Raw genomic sequence first — 16,230 nt, 5'->3', positions numbered from 1 at the left:
ACTTGTTTTGGAAGACCTAGTAAATTACTAAAGAGGACACATTTTGTTGGATATGTGTAGGTGAAACTGTGAGTTATTGTCCCACAGATATAGGAGTCATACTGTATGCTCCATGTCCATAATTTCTATTTACCATTACCATAATTTAATATTTTTAGAACCATTGGTTTTTCTGATGCCCAAGGTGATGCATTGCTACCATGTTTAACATTACACACCACTTCCTATTGAATTGACACACTGAAATATTTTATCCCTTTTAAAATTATAATAAAATGTTTCCATAAGAATTATCTGTTTTCTGAGTGCAGATGAATTGTCCTGGACAGAATGGAATCGAGACCATAATGTGTCCTAGAATTAGCAGGCTAAAGTTCCTTGCATTCTGCTCTCAATACGAAACTCACACAAAAACAGAAGTCACTTTAAGGAGCCATGGCTCCATCAGGAGAACAATGCAAGCTTAAAACATTCTCCATAATTTGTATAGACAGTCTGTGCAAAACTACCATCTGCGCACTTTGTGAGACAAAGTATGACACACACGCACCAAGCACAGAAGGATGTCTGTTGGATAAAAAAGATACAGAAGGCCAATTCAGTATTTTTCATCTTTAAAAGCCCATACACCAAGGCAGAGACTCTTGCTAGTACATAAAGCACTCCCAGAATTTGGGCAGAAATTGCTTCCCAAATGTAAACATCCCCAGTGGGAGCATTTGGATGAGGAAAAGAAAAAAAGTTTGTTCCATGTCCATATATGAGAAGAAAGGTTGTGAGGATATTCATTCCCAGGTCCGAAACAGGTTTCCAATAGATAGACAGATAGATAGATGAGAGATAGATAAGTAGAGATACTTTGATAGGTGAAGAAAGCTCATAGGGTTTTCTACCTGTTTTCTGTTCAGGAATCAAGGGATTGGTGTAAAATGCTACAGTTGGCATCTGGTTGGTATGTTATGATAGACTTACAATCTCATTGCTATTTCCTATTCACATTTATGACTGTGGCACATTTGCCTTGATCATAAGTGCATCTGAAACCCTTCCTAAAATGCATGCCACTAAACCAAGAGTTGGAGTTATATGGTGTTGACTGCTGAAGAATAATGTGTTTAGTCCCTTCCTGCCAGTGAACTGTGGTGAGTTGTGGCATTGCGGCAGGATCCTGCAAGCTTTCTGGGAGATCTGCTACAACTGCCAGCATTCCCTTGACAGCATTGCAGAATTCCCTACCTTGGCTCAATAGCTGGATTTGAAGCTGGATTTGTGGGCATTAGATCAGGAGAAAGATCCTAGCTATAATACTATAGTTATATGTTGGATGCAGGATCTCAGCTCACATGTTTCTCTCCTCACAACAATTCCCCCTTCACACTTCAAGATTTCAACTACTGGGAGAATATTGCAGAAGTGAGGAGACTCCGTATGTTTGCATACACATAGTGGTTTTTATGTACAATCGCAATACATTTTTTATTAAAAACTCTTTCTTTTTACAATATATCTTAGAATAAATCACTTTCATTGCTTTCCAGCAAACAAACAAAAAAATTAATCCTTCATCTACAGTACCAAACACCATACAGACATGAGCTCATATTTATTACTTCCCTTTTAGAAGATTGAAACAAGAAACATAAACACACACAAAAGCTTCCCCACAGTACAAAAGGAAATATAGACAGATTTATTGTCTTGACTACAACAAAAAGAAAGGACAGGAAAAAGGTAAGACTATCCAAGACACGTCTGGCTCTCTCATATGGATCTGGGAATGCCCTCCATTACTCACCAGTTTCTTAACTGGGGGAAAATCATAATCATGCATGAATTTTATTGTCTGTTTTCTAAGAATCCTGGAGTTGGAAGGGTTATCATGATAGCAAACATATCCCAATACAGCCGTCCATCCTCTTTTTTTCTTACTAATATTAAGTGTGTGGCATTCAATTGGAATTGATAGGATTTAGAAGGCTATATTGCCAGACTGCTTGTAACAGATGAGCCATAAAGTGCTCCATCTCAAATGATCTCTCTGGGACAGGAGCCTGAGTCTACAAGTAATACAGAAAATAGCAACCTTGTTACAACCATCTCTCATTGCCACCACTGCCAGCACTATCATAATCATCATCACCATCATCATCATCATCATCATCATATCAGGAATCTCCAGGTAGGCGAGAAAGAATCCCACTTTTTTAAAAAGTACCAATTAAATTCAACATAACCTAATTCTTAATAAAAGTAATATATATTTAGGAAATGAGAAAACAGGAAAAAGGAAAAGAATTGAAAAAGGACACATGTGCACACACGTAGAGTTGACCCTCAGTGTCTGCTTGGGTTTGATTCCAGGATGCCCATGGATACCAAAATCTGTATACGCTCAAGTCCCTTTATATATGATAGGATAATAACATGTTATCCCTTATATAAAATGCCAACAATCAATGTTTTATTTAAAAAAATATTGTCAAGCCTGCATTGTTAAATTTAGAATCTGTGGATATGTAGGGCTTACAGTATCGCTAAAGAACAATACTGAAACAGTAAAAGTTGATTGAAACACAAAGGCCTCTAACCACCCACACATCTAAACTATATTGAAAGGAAGAAAAATATTTTCCACCTTTACAGATCTAACTAAATAACCCTACTAGAATTGGTAGTAACTGTAACCACAGATTATTGCATTGTTAGATTTCACATTGCTCAAAAGGTCCATAAACATTTTCAACTCTTTTTAAAAATCCCATCAATTAGTTTATCCTTTGATTTGGCAGTTTGGGTTGACTCTGCAACCTTAACAGTCCATTCTTCCACTGTAAAAAATTATTTCTGAGATCCTGCAGGGCTTTTACTGTCCATCAAATTTAACAATAATGGGTGAGATTAAACAATGGTTTCTTTCTACCATTCTCATCCCAGAGTAACACATACATATGTTCTAGGCTTGAGCCCAAATCAGTTTGAATGAAAATGATTTGCAGTTTTCGGTGGGTTTATTGTATAATTATTGTATAATAACTGGAAACAGAATTGGGAGGAGGGAGGCGAAAAGCCCAGCAAAATGAATTGAGAGAGCCAGATTTTATTAGTTCTGGAGATGAAAGAGTTAAGTCTGCAATATATCTGAGGCAGGGATCTGACACGTTCCCCAGCAGAAGTGGCATCCTGATTTTTTTCTTGGAAAGTTCGCTCCTCTTCCAGAGAGAGCCCTGGGAACTCGCTTTCCCGACAGCAATTGCACAGGGCAGGCACTGAAAACCTCATCTTGGAGCATGATGGGAGTGACTTTTTTTTTCTTTTTCTCCGTTTCTGAGCCAGTGAAAAGCCTGGTGGTTTCCATGCTCTGATTAGCTGAAAATGGACACAACCGGCGACTATAATTCCCAAAACTCTCTCTTGTGGTTTGTCTTGTTTTTAAAAAATGTTATAGTTAAAACTTGAAATAATTCTAAAGAAAATAGATTGGTGAATTGTTTTGAAACTTGGCAGGCCTACAGTTATAAATGTCTAACACTGAGGTAGGTTTCATGCAGATAGGCCTTAAAATGGCTGAGAATTGTAACCAATGGGCCATATCTTTGCCGAATAAAAATGGCAACACTTCTCCTGATTTGAGTAACTTCCCAGTAAACAGAATGAGGGGCTGGCTGAAAATGGACCCCAAAACAGCATGCTTTTTGGCTGAATTGCACACTTCTAGTGGTTAGTTACATTCTACATTTTAGAATGATTCAGTTTGACACTGCCATGGCTCAACCATGGAGTTGAAGTTTTACAAGTTATTTAGCCTTCTCCACCCAAAGAGTGTTTGAGTCTCACCAAACAAGAAAGCATAGAATTTTGTAGTATTGTATGATGGCAATTTAAGTTGTGTCAAGTTGAATTCATTCTATGGTGTAGATGCATTCTTATTCATTAGAATCAGCTGTAGCTTCTCAATGTGTCTCTCAGATGTCCAGCATGCACCATATCACTTAGAGAGCCTTTCCTTGATACAGTGTTCTAGTCTTTTGGGAACAGAGAATTGTAAAAAAGGTGAAGTAGATGACTTTGTCTCTCTGGAAAGTATAACGTGGACATTTAGCTTCATATTGAAATGAAGAAGGCTTTCCACACCACTTACCACATAAAGGAAATGCTTAACCCCAAAGTCTTTTAAATGACATTTTGAAAATGTCTGGCTGATTAGCTTAATTAAGCTGACACTCAAGGCAAGAGCTGAAATATCCATTGCATCAATGGCAATTGCAAACACTATAGAAGGAAAAACTGGGCAGTCATAGGGTAGCAGGCACTTGTTAGTGGATTCTCTGGATTGCTACAAATTCTTTCCTACTATCTTTTTAAAAAATGTATGTTTTAATTAAGAAGTTAAAAGCAAAATGCTTCAAAAACACAAAACATTGCAAAGCAATCCATATGTCCCATAAAAGAGCAACAACACACGAATGAACACATACTGCAATCAGCCCTCCAAATTTGCTGGTGCTGGAGCACAATTTGAAAAATTGCAAATAATAGCAAAGCGATTTTCTTACCTGAGAGAACACCTATCTTGGAATATCTAGTTTCTCCAACATGAGTTACAACTTTCAGCAGATCATACAGGAGGGCCCACCATTGTTTATTTTCCTCTCTCCCTGTCTTGTATAAGGGACTTTGCCTTTATCTTTATCCTGCTTCAGGTCTTAGGAACTACCTAATATTAGGATCATTCCAAGAATATGTTCTCTCTAAGAATTCCTAGGTTATCCAGCATGGCTCAGGGGTTAAACTGCAGCCAAAGTTAGCCACACAACCATACTAGAGGACCTAGATATTCCTAGAGAGAATATTTTATCAAATCTACAAAACTCTAATCTGCAAATGTGGATGGCCGACTGTATTGTATTAGCTATTAAAACTTTCTGCAATACCTTCCAAGCTCTCTAGCATCTCAGAGGTGAACATGGATATGTTTGGCCAATTCAAATGAGAGTGTGGTCAAAAGGACACAGCTGGGGAACAAGAGGACAAGAGTTATTAATGAGAAAGACACACAAATAATCTTCCTCTCTTCCTCATCCCTGCTGAATTATGGTAATTGAGTTTGAACTACTACTGCCCTTTGAACTCAGTTTGCAGAAACTGAAGTAAGGTGAGGATGATCTTCAAATCCAAACTTTCAAAACATGACTTCATCTTCTCCCTAAACTCACTCCTTTATTTGAGATCCTTAAATACAGGAATGGGGAATCTTTGACCCATCAGGTTTTTTGCCTTATGATTCCCATCAGCATTACTCAACCTGGCCAACCATAAGGTACTATGGGAGTTGTCAAAGTGCCAAAAAATCCAAAGGCTCTGGCTTCAGATTGAATCTTTCTCCACACAAAGAATGGGCATTTCCAGTTTAGTAGGTTCACCTCAGAAAAAGAGATATTGACAACTCTTTTTAAAATAAGTAAAGAATAACAATATACTACAGGTTGAGTATTTCTTATTTAAAATTTTGGATAAAAATGCCCGGATTTCATTTTTTCCAGATTTTAAAATACATATATTAACACATAAGTGTGTGTGTGTGTGTGTGTGTGTGTGTGTGTGTGTGTATATATATATATATATATATTCTCGTGTCAGGAGCAACCTGAGTTGCTACCTTGTGTGAAAGAATTGGCCGTCTACAAGGACGTTGCCTAGGGGATGCCCAGATGTTTTTGATGTTTTTACCATCCTTGTGGGAGGCTTCTCTCATGTCTCTGCATGGAGCTGGAGCTGATAGAGGAAGCTCCTCCGCACTCTCCTCGGGTGGGATTCGAACCTGGCAGCCTTCTGGTCGGCAACCCAACCTTCAAGTCACAAGGCTTTAATCCAATAGGCCACGAGGGCTCCTGTATATGTATATAATGAGATAACTTGCAGGTGAGATACCTTTCATATCTCAAAATAAGGCCTAGTAGAGGTTTTGCTGAACTGCTAAATATAAGGCCTCCCCTGAAAGTAAGACCTAGCAAAGTATTTCTTTGGAAGCATGCCCGTCAAACCGAACACCAGAGCATGAAGCTGTGATTCTTTTTAGCCCACTGCCATTGTTCCCTATCTTTACCATCCACTGCAGAGCTGCTGCATGCAGGGCATGAAGACCATCACCTGCCCCCAACCCCGATCTTCCCCTCCATGGCCATCACTTGTGCAGACAAGGCATCAAGAAGCCTCTTGCCTACCGTCTTACCATATGCTGCCTCTGTTGTGCTGTACAAGTGTGCTGTGCTGAGCTCCCCCTGGTGGCCAGAAGCCACCATACCATATGCTCTGTCCCTGCTGTGCGAGTCTGTTGTGATGAGCTCCCCCTGGTGGCCAGAAGCTGCAATACCATCCCTGCTGTGGGAGATTGTTCTAGTCTCCAAACAGTGTGTGGGAGCCAAGTACTTTACAGCCCTTATTTTTGTAGCCCTGTGTGTGAGTCAGGCAACCATTGTGTCACTTTGATTCTTTGGGAGGTGTCTGCTTTTCTGCTGAAGGGTCTAATGTTCTTTTTTTTTTTGTTCAACAATAAATGTGAATTCTTTTATGGATTGATGATAAATTGAAGCGCTTATGTGTGCCTGCGATCCAAAGTCACCCTCAGGGCAATAAAATGCCACTCAGGTTTGCAGAACAAAAATACAGGAACTTTACTGATTCCAAGAGATCAAAAACAGTAGTACAGTAGAGTCTCACATACCCAACATAAATGGGCCGGCAGAATGTTGGATAAGCGAATATGCTGGATAATAAGGAGGTATTAAGGAAAAGCCTATTAAACATCAAATTAGGTTATGATTTTACAAATTAAGCATCAAAACATCATGTTATACAACAAATTTGACAGAAGAAGTAGTTCAATACGTAGTAATGCTATGTAGTAATTACTGTATTTACGAATTTAACACTAAAATATCATCATGTATTGAAAACATTCACTACAAAAATGCGTTGGATAATCCAGAACGTTGGATAAGTGAGTGTTGGATAAGTGAGACTCTACTGTATTTACAATGGTCCCTCTGATCACCTACAGAAGTCCACAGTCATAAATGGTCCTTTCTTAGTCCACAAATCTGCTTCAGAGAAGAATACACTCCTGGTTCTTCTCCCTCAGCAGTAAACAGGCCTCAAAATAGCAAGACCTCTCTGAGTACACTGCTCTCTTCATCAGCAGTACTCAGTCAGCACTGAAAACTTGTCCAGACTGGTTCTGCAGCAGCAGAACAGAAACAGTATCAAATCAATCTCCAGGTCTTTTGCAGGCTCAGCCAATTGGCTTCATGCACTTCATTTTCCAGTTAACACACACAGCACAGTGCCTTTGCAAACCATGACAAATTCTTCTTCATGGAAAAATAAAAAAAATCCCCTGAAAATAAGACCTAGCACATCTTTGAGAACAAAAATTATTATAAGACACTGTCCTGTTTTTGGGGAAACAGGGTACACAATAAGAGGGAACAGAAGAAGATAGACAAATGGTTGCAGAATGATGGCATAGTGCAACAATCTTGGAATAATGTCTCCAACGTCTTTGGAGGTTTTTAAACAGAGGTTGGTTGGCCATTTGTCAGGAATGTTTTCATTCATGGCAGAATGCGGATGGACTGGATGCTTGTTGTAATCTCTTCTAACTCATGGATTCTGTGGTTATATAAACAAAAAGAGAGTTACAGAGAAAAAGCACAATGTATGAGCCCAGCCGTTCAAAGCAAGATCTATCATTTTAACCATAGATCCTGCTCTCTATACAAATAGAGAGAGAGATCCACACCATTCTCAGGGACTACGATTTTGAAGCTTACATTTGTTTTCTTTCCAAGTGTACATGTTAAAAACAAATTCAGATGTGTCTGAGCTACCGAGAACTGGCTGCATGCAAGCAGCCTTTGGAGAGGTGTGACATTCGGCAGCTAGGTCCATTCAGATTTGCACTTTAATCCGAGAGGCTCAGATCAAATCAGCTCACACCAGGATCGGATTCCTCAAGCATCCCTAAATATAGCTTCCAAAAGCGATTCCAAATATCTGCTGAATATATTTGAAAGGTGAACAAAGCATCAACCATGCTTAAAAGACGTCTCTGTAAAACAGAGTGCTGCTTCGTATGATCACAGAGGAACGAGGAAGAGGAAATAAGGAATGCTGAACCTTTGAGTGTATAGACTTTGAATCTATATGCACCAGACTGGCAGTGATGATGAAAAAGTATTATTATACTCTTATGAATGCCTGAAGTGGTCTCAAAGCACTTTCCACTTTATGTGCATTTTTAAGCCTTTTTAGGGGACACAATGTAAAAGTGCTCACATTTCCTTCATCCATATCGGTCTTATTTCCATTTTCCTCTGTTTTCTTCTTTGCTTTTGTAGCCTTTGGCATGATCCAAGAATTAAACACAATGTACCTGAGGCATCCAATCTTGGTGACAACAAAACATCTCTGCCGCCTGCATGCCATATAGTCTCCCTCAAAACCTAAGCTCTTTAGTGTGGTCAAGGTTGTCATTATTCAAGTAATATTCATCTACAGTTCTATTTGGCTTCCATACTCTGGTTTCACATCAGGCAAAAAAGTCTTAGACTTTTATTGTCATTTTAATGTGTATCCCACTTTTTTCTCAGGATTGTGACTCAAAGTGGCTCACAAATCTAAAACTATACAATTGAAAGTACACAAAAGAACAGTATTAAAACAGAGTTAAATATGTTATAAGTATTAAAACAATTCATCTAAGATACAATTAAAATAAATATAAAACCAAAGGCTGTTAGAAACAATTCACCAAAACACTGCAGCACCTCCTGGCCTGTTCTTTACAAGCTTTATAAATAAAAGCCTGTCTGAATAAGAAGATTATAGCTTTCTTCCAGAAGGACAGCATTCTGGTCTCCCTAGGAGGACATTTCAGAGTCCAGGGGCAACCACCGAGAAGGCCTTCTCTAGCATCCTCAACAACCTTGCTTGCAATGGTGGTGGGACTGAGATAAAGGCCTCTTCTGAGGATCTCAGGGTCCGGGCAGGTTCAAACAGGGAGATATAGCCTGTCAAAAAGTCTGGCTTTATAGGTCATAACCAGCACTTTGAATTATGCCCAGAAACAACTGGTAGCCAGTGGATCAGTTGTAACAAGAGAGCTGTGTGAGCTCCAGTTCACAATATCTGGTTGCAGCTTTTTGGATAATTGACTCATTGATCTCATTCGTTGTTGTTAATTTCCATCAAGCCAACTTCAACTTATGGTGAACCTATGAATGAGAGCCTGCAAAATCATCCTGTTATCAAAAGATCTACTTGCAAATTCAGGGTTGTGGCTTCTGGGGTGACGCTTAACCTGCAATAATTGCATAGGAAACTGCATGCCTGATAAAATGCTAAAAGGTTGTAGGCTTCAGGTCTGTGATTGGTCAGTTGGCATAATCTTTATTATTTGTTCTTATTTTACTCACTTATGTGCTCTACTTGTGGATGGCAGATAACATCATTGTGCTTGCTGATTAATACATCCTTGGTTTTTAACTCAGGCAGCATTGATTTTAATTGTTGTGTGCCTTGAAATGTGACTTGACCAAGGTCACCCAGTGGATTTCCATGGCTGAGCAGGGATTTGAACTTTGGTCTCCCAGACTCCTGGTCCAATAGAGAAAGCATGACACTACACTGACTTTCTTGATTCCATTAGTCCACTGTTTAATTTCCCTTGTTTCTTTGTTCTATAGGGACTTTACTTTTATCTTTCTCCTGCCTCATGATCTCAGTAACTACTCAATATTGGAGTTTTCAAAAATCACTTTCCTTAATATTTTCCCAAGTATGTTGGCTGTCTTGGTTCCATCGTATCACAGTTTTATTTTCCCATCTGAGTATGCTGGCTCTCTTGGTTTCATTATACTAATGTTTATATTCCTCTGTCCCTGTCTTTTTGGGGAGTAAACTTTTATCTTTTTCATGCTTCAGAATAGTTACAGCGAAAGAAGGAAGGGAAAACTGATTTCCAGGATCTCTCTTTGGTAGGGTGCCAGAGCAATTAGGCCTCTCTTGCCCTTTCTACCCTCAGCTCAGCAGGAAATTGCGCAGGTGACAAATATGTGCCCTGGCATTTGTTCTGCTGGAAACGTCCTTTTTCATAAACTGTTTGTTTACTAAGGCAAAGCATTTTCTCTCAAGAATAGAGAAAAAATGGATTACTTGCTCTGACTAAAGCTGTCTTCCTCCAAAATTATAGGAAAGGTTAATCAAAATGGCTGGTGACCAAGGCATTTTAAAAAAGTATGAACAGAGTGAGAAGGTCTCTGGGATACTAAAACCTTTGGTTCACCCCCAATGAAGCCAAACTGTGTTATTTGCAAAACACATTTCCAACAATTATTTGCTGACCAGGGCAGTTGGAGTTAAACTATACAATATTGTCTGGCTTCTTGTTTGTTTTGTTATTATAAGTTAGGTTTAAGATGTTGCGGTTGTGTGCTTTCAAGTCATTTCAGACTTATAGGGAGCCTTATGGGCTGTGTGACTTTGCCCCAGGGCAACCCAGTGGGTTTTCATGGCCAAGTTGGGATTCAATCCCTGGTTTCCAAAGTTGCTCTCCAACCTTTTCATATTTAAATCTCCACAATTTTAAATGTGAAATCTTGTAGTTCTGGCAAGAGAGGTGCTGAACAATGACTCGGCCAATCCCTTCTTGCCAATGAACAATGTGCTAAGGAGTTGTAATAAGACCCTATGGGTTTCCTGCTTCTATTTCTCATACAACAGCTTATTGGAGGGAAGGGGCTGGATATGACATTCTTTAGTTGCCTACTTATTAACACTTACAAAATTACATCTCTTGGGTTTGACTGGATTTTAAGATGTGATTTGAGGGGCAATGGGAAATGGGACACAGTTATGACTATGTGGCTGCATATATCTTGAAGGACCTTCTGCTTGTTTTAACCAGTTGCAATCCACTTTGAGACCTATTATTGTGAGAAAAGACAGGATACAAATGAAATCATCATCATCATCATCATCACCATCATTCATATATCACATTCTAGAATTTTTCCAGTGGTTCACTGGTGAGCAGAAGATGACCTCTGGTAGTCAGAGGTGAAATGAAAGATTTTTGCTAAATCCCCCAAAATAAAAATGCAAACATTGCTCTTGGCATTTGTCTTCTGTTATTTATCTGATATTTTTATTTGAATTTTGGACTTGAAATATGAGGTCAGAATGAGAGAGTCAATCAATGAAAGAAGAACATTTTGCATATCATGGCAACCTTACCGTTTATAGCCATCGGCCATCATAATTTTGCACATAAAAATTCAGGATACGTATAAAAATATAAATTAGCTTACCACTTTTCTTCATATATATTCATTAAGGCACTCTCACACAAGGAAAAACTGGGTCAAAATTAGAATAAGGAAGGCGAGAGGAAAAGGCTAACAACTTCTGTTACAAATAACCACAGAGCCTGGAAAGTTACCTTGGGAATAGAATCACTAGAATCCATCTTTCAGTAGAGCTTAAGGATAATGGGAGTTGTAGTCTGAAAACTAACTATCCCAAGCATTGTTCCTGTCACACATTGAATAGTATTCTAGATTAGGTGAACAATACCCCCTCCAACATTTGTAACAGACACATTCGATGTCTACTGCATGTTAACTGTTGCATATATTATCAATTGATGATGATGTCATCTTAAACCCCCTCGCAATTGATTGCTCTTGCTGTCAGATATTGATGGGTGTTACACATATGCTGTCAAATGTTGTCTGCTAGAACTCATCACCTATCAGTTGCTGTCACCTACTGATGGCTGCCAAAAAAAACCTGTCCCTGAGTGTCAAGTATGGGCATTGAATATTAAACATTCACTCAGTGCAGTGTGCTTGGGAAATGTTCATCTTCAGAAGTGATCTCAGAAAACTCTGTGGAGACCCTCAGCAGATGCCGGTGACTTTCATATCGGTGAGATTGTGAGTCCTACCTGGGCTTTAAAATTTAAAAGAGCTATCCATGGTGCTGAACTCTGTCCCTAAAATCCAACAGCTGTGTGCAACCCTAAGGCAAACTTGCCATGTGGTTTTCTTGGGAAAATGTATTCAATGGATGTATTGAATGTATTCCTTTGCCTTCCTTTGAGAAGTTGATTTACCCAATGAGCTTACATGAGTGAAGGGGACTCAAAGCCTGATTTCCCACTCCAACACTCCAGCCATTACATCATGCTAGCTCTTCCTGCTTCTTCCTCAACAACCACAAGAAAAGAAAGAGTGGAAAAGAAAGTTAAATCTGAGAAGTCAGAAACATTTGCCAATTTACTGCAAATCACTCAGATCTACCAGGAGATACCAAGCCAGTCCATCAATAAAATCTGAAATTGGAGCTGCTGATCCACTACCACCCAGTTTCATCTTGTCTGTTCAAGGCTCTACAAAAAGTGGGGGTAAGGGACCTTCAGACTGCTTTTTTGAATTAACCCAACAAATAGATGAGACTTAATTTAAGGACTAAGTCCTTTTGTTGGTCCCAGTTATAGGAGAGACAACAAATCTGTTGGATTTGCTTCCATTTTTATTAGTGATGTGAGTCTTCACTAGGCTATTTTTCAAATGAAGCCATGAGTAATTTTAACAATTTCTATCCCAGTGCAAGGAAGTCTTTAAAAACATGGTTTTCAAAGCCAACTTGCAATGTGTATTGTTCTATGCAAAAGTGCATGTAGTTACTTTTCACAGGACACGGTATTCTGCGTGCAGAAAATATTTCTACATAAAAATATTATCTGTGCAAAAAATACTTTTTTCTAGGCAGGCCTAGTTTAAGCCTTTTTTGTGCAAGGAATCACATAGAAACATTTTGTTTCTAGGGGTGTTGTGTAGTTTCCAGGCTGTATGGCTGTGTTCTGGCAGCATTTCCCCCTCATGTTTCTCCTGCATCTGTGGCTGGCATCTTCAGAGGATATGATGGTGGTGAAGCACAACACCCCAGTAGTTCCAACCATGAAAGTCTTCGACAATAAATTCTGTTTCCTGTGCAGAAATTGTTTGTGTTAGCAGTCACAACATATAAAATGTTGAGAAATAGTTTTACAGATCTGTACATGAATTGCAAGAACAGGAAAAGAGGAGAATGAAAAGTGCAGAAAAAATGAGAATGTATATTTCCAAAAGTTCAGAGCCAAAGGTCTGCAACTGGGTGGGTGGGTGAACTCGGTTATAAACAGTTCCACCTTGACTAAGGGGAAAATACAGGCAGTTCTGGGATTTGTATATTTTCTTCTTTCACCATTTAAAGATGGATTGGACTGGAATAAAAATAGATAGCATTAAATCCATCATAAACTCGGCAGGAGTCCAGTTCATAATTGTACCTTAGACCCTTTGGGGCTATTTATATAAACTTCTCCATTTTCAGATCATTGTGAGATTGCCAGAAATGGACATTACTCACTGCTGTTTTTTTTTAATAAGTGCATATGACACAAGCATTTCCATTCATTTAATAGCAAACAGGAACAGAATTTGACTGAATACTATGGGAAAGAGTCCTGCAAATGATAAATGGCATTACATTAACAATTTGCAATTTTGCTGCTCTTGAAACTCCTTGCACCTTTTTTTTTCATGATGTATCCACAGAAGTGACTTTATTTTTTCTCTTGGGTCATGTCTATTGAGAAATTTGGATGATTCCTCTAGCTGATGACTGCATTTCCATGTCTCAGCTTGAAGGAATTATCCACATTGCTGAACTCTAAAATAGGTTCAGCACCCTGGATAGCTCCATCAGCATTCACTTTCCACATCCTACTGACATGGGAGCATCTACACTGTCAATTAGTGCAATTTGACACTACTTTATCTGCCATGGGTCAATGCTATGGAATCATGGGAGTTGTAGTTTTACAAGGTTTTCTCCCTTCTCTGCCAAAGATGCCACACCAAACTACAAATGTTTTCCAGTGTTTTCTCTTGCATATGAATTGCAGTTGGGCAGAGAGTCAACACATATTACAGACCTCCACAACCCATCTTATGCTGGAAATGCTTTTCCATTCATAGAGGGCACCATGGGAGTCCAGCCAGTACAGTTCAGCAGCCCCAACAACATTTATCAAGGATGGGAACATATGGCCCATGGGCCACATTCAGAGTCTGAAGTCAGTTTTGTAGACCTGGGAATCCCTCATAAATATCTGCTCAAATGCAAAATTGTCCATATGTACAAAGAAAAAGAGGAATGATTTGCAAGTTCAGAAACAATTCTCTAAAAGAAGCTGTGTTCTCACAAATTGCTTTAGCACATCAAGCTCCTTCCAGTTCCTTCTGAATTCCATAATAAGGACCCTTACATTCTATAGAGCCTCCAGACATTGTGGAATAATAATAATAATAATAATAATAATAATAATAATAATAATAATAATAATCGCATTGATGAAAAACAACAGGAAAAACTCAGCCGCTACCAGGACCTCAAGATTGAACTTCAAAGACTCTGGCAGAAACCAGTGCAGGTGGTCCCAGTGGTGATGGGCACACTGGGTGCCGTGCCAAAAGATCTCAGCCGGCATTTGGAAACAATAGACATTGACAAAATTACAATCTGCCAACTGCAAAAGGCCACCCTACTGGGATCTGCGTGCATCATCCGAAAATACATCACACAGTCCTAGACACTTGGGAAGTGTTCGACTTGTGATTTTGTGAAACAAAATCCAGCATAACTATCTTGTTTGCTGTGTCATACAATGTCGTTGTGTCAATAATAATAATAATAATAATAATAATATCAATAGTATTGTATTTCTTCAATTCAAAAATATTTTCCCCATACAAGCATTTCTAAAAAAGGGGCAAGTCATAGAATTGTGGGTACTTTTATATAGATACTAGCTTAGGTACTTGGTGATGCCCAGGTTAGGTAATTTGTAATGCTACTTATTAGAAAAAGTCAGTCTTTGGTTTTGTTTTTTATGAATGCATAAGGATGAGGGTGAGCTGCAACTCCCAACATCATAGGTCAATTCCCTGCAGACCCTGCCAGTATTCAAAGTTGGCCATTTTGGGTATGTATGCCGACTTTAGACCAGATCCATCATTGGCTGGGTTCACAGTGCTGAGTGAACTACAACTCCCAGAATCTAACATCAATTCCTCACCAAACCCCCACTGTATTCAGAGTTGGCTGTGTTGGGTATGTGTGCCAAGTTTTGTCCAAATCCATCGTTGGTTGGGTTTGCAGTGTTCTTGGATTGTTGCAGTACTACAGTTTCTAAATTTGTTGGTCAATCCCCCACATCCCCCCAAAAAACTGTACCAGTATTAAAAGTTGGCCAATTGGGATCTGTGTGCCAAGGTTGATCCAGATCCATCATCAGTTGGGTTCACAGTATTCTTTGATTGAAGGTGAACTACAATGTCCAAATTCATAAATCAATCACTCCCAAACCCCACCAGTATTCAAATTTGGCCATGTTGGATGTGTGTGCTAAGTGTGATCCACATTCACTGCTGGTGGGTTCAGTGTGCTCTTTGATTGTAGGTGAACTATAAATCTCAGCATCTACAATAAATTCCTTCCAGACTCCACCAGTATTCAAAGTTGGTCATGTTGGATATGTGTGCCAAATGTGGTCCATATCCATCATTTCTGGGGTTCAGAGTGCTCTTTGATTGCAAGTGTACTATAATTCCCAGCATCCAAGATCAAATCACTTCAAACTCTGCTAGTATTCAAAGTTGGCAGTGTTGGTATCCATGACACTGTTGGTCCAAATTTGCTGTCAGTTGGGTTCGTTCTTTGAATGGAAATGAACTATAACTCCCAAAGTTCAAGGTCAATTTATCCCAAACCCTGCCAGTGTTCAAAGTCGGCCATGTTGGGTGCGTGTGCTAAGTGTGGTCCAGATTCAGTGTCGACTGAGTTCCCAGTACTCTTTGAATGTGGGTGAACTATAATTCCAGATTTATACACTGATCAGCTCTTATTAGAAACAATCCTGAATCATATTGTTAGTCTAGAGTAGAGTGGATCCATTAAATGTATGGCTGGTTTTGATATCCCTTATCCAAAATGCTTGGGGCCAGAAGTATCTTGGACTTTGGGCTTTTGTTTATGAAAATTTTAGAATAGTTGTATTTCTGTTTGCACATATGGAGATGGGATCCAAGTTTAAACATGAAATTCACTTATGATTCATACATACCT

The 16,230-nt window shown here is 39.1% G+C and overlaps 1 protein-coding gene across 5 annotated transcripts in view; it reads left to right on the top strand.

The window, feature by feature from the left end:
• The window catches only part of grm5 (glutamate metabotropic receptor 5), a 1,174,932-nt gene that overhangs the window by 37,995 nt on the left and 1,120,707 nt on the right, over positions 1-16,230 (top strand). The window lies entirely within an intron of this gene.

Source organism: Anolis carolinensis, chromosome 3 (genome assembly GCF_035594765.1).
Source record: "Anolis carolinensis isolate JA03-04 chromosome 3, rAnoCar3.1.pri, whole genome shotgun sequence".
Classification (NCBI taxonomy): Eukaryota; Metazoa; Chordata; class Lepidosauria; order Squamata; family Dactyloidae; genus Anolis; species Anolis carolinensis.
This window is presented reverse-complemented; position numbering and strand designations above follow the sequence as displayed.